Source organism: Elephantulus edwardii, unplaced genomic scaffold (assembly GCF_000299155.1).
Source record: "Elephantulus edwardii isolate Elephantulus edwardi_28Jun2011 unplaced genomic scaffold, EleEdw1.0 scaffold00079, whole genome shotgun sequence".
Taxonomy (NCBI): Eukaryota; Metazoa; Chordata; class Mammalia; order Macroscelidea; family Macroscelididae; genus Elephantulus; species Elephantulus edwardii.
This window is the reverse complement of record NW_006399829.1, coordinates 7,381,318-7,388,832: the sequence shown is the minus strand read 5'-3', so window position 1 is coordinate 7,388,832 and position 7,515 is coordinate 7,381,318.

Sequence of the window (7,515 nt, the reverse complement as noted above, 5' to 3'; positions counted from 1 at the left end):
TTTATCTTGTTGTGGTGCTCAAGAACTTTATAAACTCTAGATATAAGTCCCTTGTCTGACATGTCATTACCGAATATTTTTTCCCAACCTGTTGCTTCCCTTTTTACCCTGTTGGAGAAGTTTTTGGATGTGCATAGGGATTTAATTCTTAGAAGGTCCCATTCATATATTTTATCCTCTGGTTGTAGATTTTCCAGAATACTTGGAATGTATTGGAATCCAATGTTGTGGATTGTGACTTCTAGAGTTCTTTCAAGCTTTTTTTTAATGACATTTATAGTCCTTGGTTTTAGTTCTAGGTCCATAATCCACTTCAAATTGTTTTTTGTGTACGGAGTGAGGCATGGATCTTGCTTTAATTTTCTGCAGATAGTTTTCCAATTTTACCAGCATCATTTGTTTAAAAGGCTGTAGCTTCCCCACTTAAATGATTTTATCTCTTGTCAAAAATCAGTTGACCATAGGTATATGGGCTGATTTCTGGAGTCTCAATTTTATTCCATTGATCTATGTGTCTGTCATTGTACCAGTACCATGCTATACACACACCTGAGAGCCAACATTGTTCTCAATGGAGAGAGATTGAAGGCATTCCTCTTGACAACAGGAACTAGACAAGGATGCCCACTATAACCTCTCCTATTCAATATAGTACTAGAAATCTTAGCAATATCAATAAGGCAAGAGAAGGAAATAAGAGGTATCCAAATTGGCAAAGAGGAGGTAAAATTATCTCTCTATGCAGATGATATGATAGTTTACTTAGAAAATCCTAAAGACTCAGCAAGAAAACTACATGACATAGTTGACCAATTCAACAAAGTGGCAGGATACAAGATCAACATACAAAAATCAATTGGATTTCTCTACAGTAACAAAGAGATACAGAACAGGAGCTGGGAAATACCATACCCTTCACAATAGCTAATCACAAAATTAAATACCTAGAAGTAAACCTAACCAGAAGCACAAAGGATATGTTCAAAGAAAATTACAAAACATTATTGCAAGAAACAAAAAGAGAACTGTAGAATTGGAAGAATATCCCTTGTTCATGCATAGGAATACTCAATATTATGAAAATGACAATACTACCAAAGACAATTTACATGTTCAATACAATCACAATACAAATATCAATTCCATTCTTCAAGGAGATGGAAAAGGCAATCTCCAATTTCATTTGGAATGGAAAGAGGCCCAGAATAAACAAAGCACTCCTTAAAAGGACAAAGAGGGTAGGAGGTATCTCACTCCCTCATTTCAAGTCCTACTATACTGCCGTGGTGGCACTGTTCTTTTCAATCACTTGCCATACATCTGAGAACTAGATAATGTATATTGATTAGAGTGGAAGAATTGATGCCTTTGAGCCATAGTGTTGGAGTAGTAGAGTGTTGAATATATCAAGGACTGCCAAAAGAACAAATAGGTATGTCTTGCAGAATATACAGCCAGAGTGCTCCTTGGAGTCAAGGATGGCAAAGTTTGGTCTCTCATTTGGACATGTTGCTAGGAGACGTGGTTTTTTGGAAAGGGATATCATACTTGGAAAAGTAAGGGGTCAGCACAAGCAAGGAATACACCTAATGAGATGGATTGACATGGTGACTGGGCAATGGCATGAGCAGTGGGCTCAAGTGTATCAGAGAAGATGAGGATAGGACAAGGTTTAGGTCTACTGTTCATAGAGTTGTTCTGAGTTATCCCCAACAGGATGGCACCTAATAACAACAACAACATTCCTTAGAGAGGCCAATCATGCTTGTAAAGATTGAGGGTCAGCGAAGGAAAGGAAGATCCATCCTCCAGCAAAAGGTATTGATAAAGTGTCTGTGGCAATGGGGTCAAATGTATGCGGAAAGATGAAACAGAGTCCAGCACTGTTATTTATAATGCTGTGAGTTATACTTGATGGCACTCAACAACTAACAACATGTTCTAGCGCAATTTTCGGAGTCTCACATCTGTTTTTGTTTTTTCTTTCTTTTCTGTCTTTGTAGTGAGTTTTTATTTTCTTTATAGTTAATGTCCATCTTGCCCTCCCACAACTCTTCTTGTCTTTAATCATCAGAGTTGAAAGCACAAATGTGTTATTGAGATTATTTTTAAATTCTGGCGGGATAAACTCAAGGTCATACTTTAATTCTCATGGACCTGCTTTCATTTCTTCATCTTCAATTTGAACACGAGTAAGTTAATGTTCTGTTCCACAGTCAGCCTTCTTTTAATTGCTGATATTGGGCTTCTTCATTGACTACAGATGTAGCTAATTTGGTTCCTGTCTCTTCTATTAGGTGAGATTCATGTTGCTTATCAAGTTTTTTAAAAAATATATTTACAGTGAATAGTTTTACAAAAGTCTATCATTTGATCTCAAGCTTTGTCACCAAATCTGTTATTTTCCAACCACCAGTCTTATCTTTTTCTACCCAACCTTTGCACTCCAACCATAATTATTCTTAATGAACCTTGATTACATGTCCAATCAATGTCAGATTGCAAGAGCTGATAGAACTACAATGGGTGGGCTCAAGTCATGGGATTTTGAGGGCGGCAGGAAGTATGGAGGGCAGCACTGCATGGCTGCCTGTGGTGTTCTTCGTGCTGAAGGACCTGGCAATGGTCTTGAAATTGACCTAGGTCGTGGTGTTTGCCCCAGACTTCTTCTATTTGGATTGCTGACCTGGGCCTTGTAGCTCACACTAGCTGCCTTCACACTACTTCATCTACTGGGCAACCTGGGGCTTTACCTGCCTTCTATTCCCAGCATTTAGAGTGTTATGCTGGCTGGCTGCAGGCTGCACCAGAGCTGGGCTTACTGCTACCAGTGCCAGAGCTAAGTACCACATCTGTGGGCACTGCTCTGCCTGCCAGGTTTGAATCCTGCACCAGGACTACCACTGCTGCCTTTCCTATGCCTGCTGCTACACACTGGTGGTGTCCTGTTCAGTGTCTCGGTGCTGCTGCATCCTGCACTGTCATGCCTGCTTTGGTCTCACACCCTTCTCACTGTTGCCACACTCTTCCTCACATCCTGGCTGATACTACTTATAGATAGCGTGTCTCTGATACAGTTTGCCCTGGCCTTCGTGATGGGTATGTGCACGGTGGAGGTGCCGCTGTGCTGAGCAGGGTTCCTCTTCCACTGGATGCTATTATTGCACAGCTGGACCATGTAGGAGTGGGCCTGAGGCCAGCATGCCTATGATCTGGGCCTCAGATACAACCTGCAGGAGGCCCTGGGGCGCCTACTGGATCCTCATCTGGGTGTAACAGCTCCTGGCCTCCCCCTTGCCTGGGGGAGGAATATCCTTCCAGCCTGCAGCTGATGGGGCCCTGTGGCTTCCTGACTCTGGGAAGAGTTGAAACTGTCCTGGGGGAGGGAGTTAGCCTGGACTACCTATACCTACTCCAGAAGTCATCCAAGCTGCTAAATCAGCCAGTTTGAGGTGAAAGTTTAGAATCATTCAGTAACTCCAGGTAAGAAGGTGATCTTGGAGAGATACTTCATCCTCAGAGACTATAATGTCTAGGCTATTATTGTCCCTACACCCTTGTAGACTGCATCCTTGAAATCTTAAACCACTTTTGAGATTTCTGTATTTCCCTAGAATAATGATTAACATTCTAATTTTTTTCAAAGTGTAGCCAAATGTTGGATAAAATCAGACCCATTGAGAAGGGCAAACAGAACCAGCGCATGCAGCAGACACTGTTGATATTTTAATAAGATGTCCACTTTACCTAGTGTGTACTATCCCTCAGCTACTGTAAACCATGTGTGGGTAATGACTTAACATATGAAACTTTCTCTGGCAACTTACCATTCATTGATGGGAGGCAGCTGAACAGGAGAAATACGGAAACCTAACTCTCTGAGCATAGTTCTGGTGGCCTAGCCAGTAAGGACTTGTGCATACTGTTTGGATCGCCCAGCTGCTCCATGGGAGAAAGATGAGCAATCTCCTCCCTTATTATTTCCTGTCTCAGAAAACCTACTGGAGAGCCATATGTGAGTCAGTCTCGACTGGACAGTGTATAGCAACAACAAAAACAACACTCTCTTGGAAGCAATGATCAACTGATAAGAAAAACCAGACTCAGGCCCCAGGGCCTCAAACTCTGCCTCTAAGAAATTTGACCAAGACTTCTAAAACCAGGAACTTAGCTCATCGAAGTAAAATTGCTTCTAAGTCATAGCAAACTTCTATATGGTTTCCTAGACCGTGAATTTTGATAGGAGGAGACTGCCCAACTTTTTTCTACAGAACCACTAGTTGATTCAAACTGCAGGCCTTCTCATTAGCAGGCCAATACATTGCACATTAAGCCACAAATAGTATTTAATGTCATCTAATTTGAAAGCTGTTGAGCTGTTGTTGTTATTAGTGTTAAGCATTGTTCAGTCGGTTCTCATAATGACCCTATGTACAAGGGCACAGAACACTGCTTGATGTCAAACCCTGTTCATAACCTCTGCTTAAGTTCATGACAGTTGTTGTTATGTGCTGTTGAGTCACCTGTGACCCATAGAAACCCTATGTACAGCAGCTCTGAACTCTGCCCTATTCTGAGCCGCCAGTCTCATTAATACACTACATTTCCCTAGTCACGTTATCAATCCATCTTATTCAGGGTCTTCCTCTCCTGCTCTATCCCTCCACACTTCAGAGCATGATGTCCTTCTCCAAGGACCAGTCTCTCCTGGCCATGTGCCCAAAGTATGTGAGATAGAGCTTCAAAATCCTAGCCTCCAAGGAGAAACTTGGTGTCATCCTCTCTATAACAGACCGATTTGTTTTCTTGGCATTCCATGGTATGTTCAAAACTCTTCTCCAGCACCACAACTCAAAGCCATTGATTCCCCTTCTGGTATCCTTAGTTGTTGTCCAATTCTCTAAGCATAACAAGTAATTGTGAAGACCATGTAATGGACTAAGTATACCTTATGACAGTTAGAGGGTATTAATAATTAATTTCATCTAGTATTTTCCCACGGATCCAATAATTTAGTGGCACCAATTTGTATCCATTTTTAAGCATATACTTAATGCTACTCAGTGTTCTAATTGTGGCTGACAGGGTTCCAGCTTCACGCTCAGAGAACTGAGGTAACCATGGGAAGCCAAGCCTGTATTTTGCACATGAACGTTTCTTTAATAGCTATGAATGTTATGAGCTTTCTCAGAAACTAATGGCTTCCAATATTCCTGTAAGTGTTACCAGGGCATGAAAGTCCTTTCTTGGAATAGAAAGCAGGGTAGTGAGAATTTGCCATTAGTGATTCACAATCTGAAATAACTGGGCTCGAGAAATTATGCAACTGCATTTTTGTCCTGGTCTTTTGGAGGTAAGCTACTGTGATCAGTGCTTTGGACAATCTTGTCAAGGTGGACACTCATAGGCAACCAGAGAGTCTCAACACAGAGTTGGACACACTAGCAGCTTAAATTTGTTATGCCCTGATAAAAGCTTGCATCTTCCTAAGGCAAACAAACGTCTTAAAGAAAGGATCAAGGTTCAACTACTCAGGGGCTTCACATTGAGGAATAGATCACATTTTGTAATGCTTTTGTTGTTGGGTGCCATTGAGTCAACCACAACTCATAGTAACCCTATGAAGAACAGATCTGAACCTTACCCCATCCTGCACCATCACGGTGTCAACCCATCTTTGTGCGTGTGTATGTGCCAATCCACCTTATTGAGGGTCTTCCTCTCTTTTATTGACGCTCTAACATCCCCAGAGTATCATCTCTCTTTAAGGACTGTTTCCTCCTGAAACTATGCCCAAAGTAAGAGAGATTACATTTCACCAGACTTGCCTCTAAACTGTTTCTGTTAGCCACCATTCAAGTTGAATGGGTCTGATTCATACTTATCTCAACAGAATGAAATGTCTATTCCTGTGCCATCATCACAGTCATACTTGAGCGCATTGTTCCAGGCACTAAATCAGTTCAACTCACTGAAGGTCTCCCTACTTTTTCCCGTTCCTCTCCAGGGATTGGTCTTTTCTTGATAGCATGTCCAAAGCAAGTGACATTACATGTCTCACTTCTAAGGCACATGTTTACTTCAGTTTATCTGAAACAGATTTGGGTTTTTATTCTGACAGCTCATGATATAGTTTCCTTTTTTCCTAACATTGCCGTGTTTCAAAAGGCATCAATTCTTCTATTTTACTAGTTCATTATTCATCTTATGAATGCAAATGAGGTGATTGAAAATACAATGACTTGGGTCAGATGTACTTTAGTAGATTCTTGTTTGCATTTTTCTGGTATCAGTATTTCTAACATTGCTTATTACACTGTTATGCTTGAACAGTCTGCACAGAGAAATTTTGTATTTAAATATTTTTGTGATTTGTTTTTTAAAAAAGAGATACCATTCATATAAAACATTTTAAAGAGGTATTTTAGAGCAGATTTACCTGTTCCAAGATGTTGTTTGATTCTCTGCTGCTTGCATGAGCAATGATTATGGGTACAAGAAAAATTAAATTCTTGACAACAACAATCTTTTCTCTGTATATCATGATTATGCTTAGAGGTTATAAAGACAATTTAAGAAATCATAAATAAATATAAACCAATACAGTAAAACAACAAACTATTCTTTCATCTATCATTTTATCATCTCATTTTTAGTGTAAGTTATCTATGTATTGTGATTTTCTGAAAGATCCTGGGTATGAGGCTGTGGAGCATGTCCTAGTCTTGTCATGAAGGTCTTGGGTTTCAGGTAGCTAACTCTTTTAAGCCAACACTACGTGGATATAGTATGTGAGGGCTGGACTATCATTGCTAAGATCCATTTCAGCTGATGTGTTTTTAAATTTTTTTATTGTTGAGAGATAAGTACTGTGATTACATATTTGTATATGCAAGAAGAGGTTTCCTCACAGCCTTAAGAATCAGCTGGCAACTGGAACAATCATACCCCTAGGTCATAATTCCAACGCTTAGGCAGTCCTCCAGATTTCTTGACACAACTTGGTCAGCACATCGAGGGCAGCATCTGTTAGCTGAAATATGTCGATTGGTATGCCATCTATTCCTGGAGCCTTATTTTTTGCTATTTCTTTCAAAGCAGCTTGAGCTTCTTCCTTCATCACCATAGGCTCTTGCTCATATGTTGTTTCATTAAATTCTACTGTGTCCTCCCGGAAGAGCTGTTGGTGAGCATTAACATTACTGGTAAGTATATTCTTTTTCTCCTGGACCCAGAGCCTACTAATTGGTCCTAAAAGGCTTCTGAGGCCCCATTCTTCTCACTATTTCGTAGTTGTTGGAATGAACGGAAAACCTCATAAGCAGTTCCTTACTTCACCTCTACCTTGGATGCGAACTTTCGAGTTGTAAAACAACCCAGTCGTAGATGGAATTTGCTCCAGGACTTAAGAACCATAAATGACATAGCTGAGCCTCTACATCTTGTGGTTCCTAACTTCTACACTATAATAGACAAAGTGCTAGTCTATAGGACTTTTATTGTAAGAACCACCTT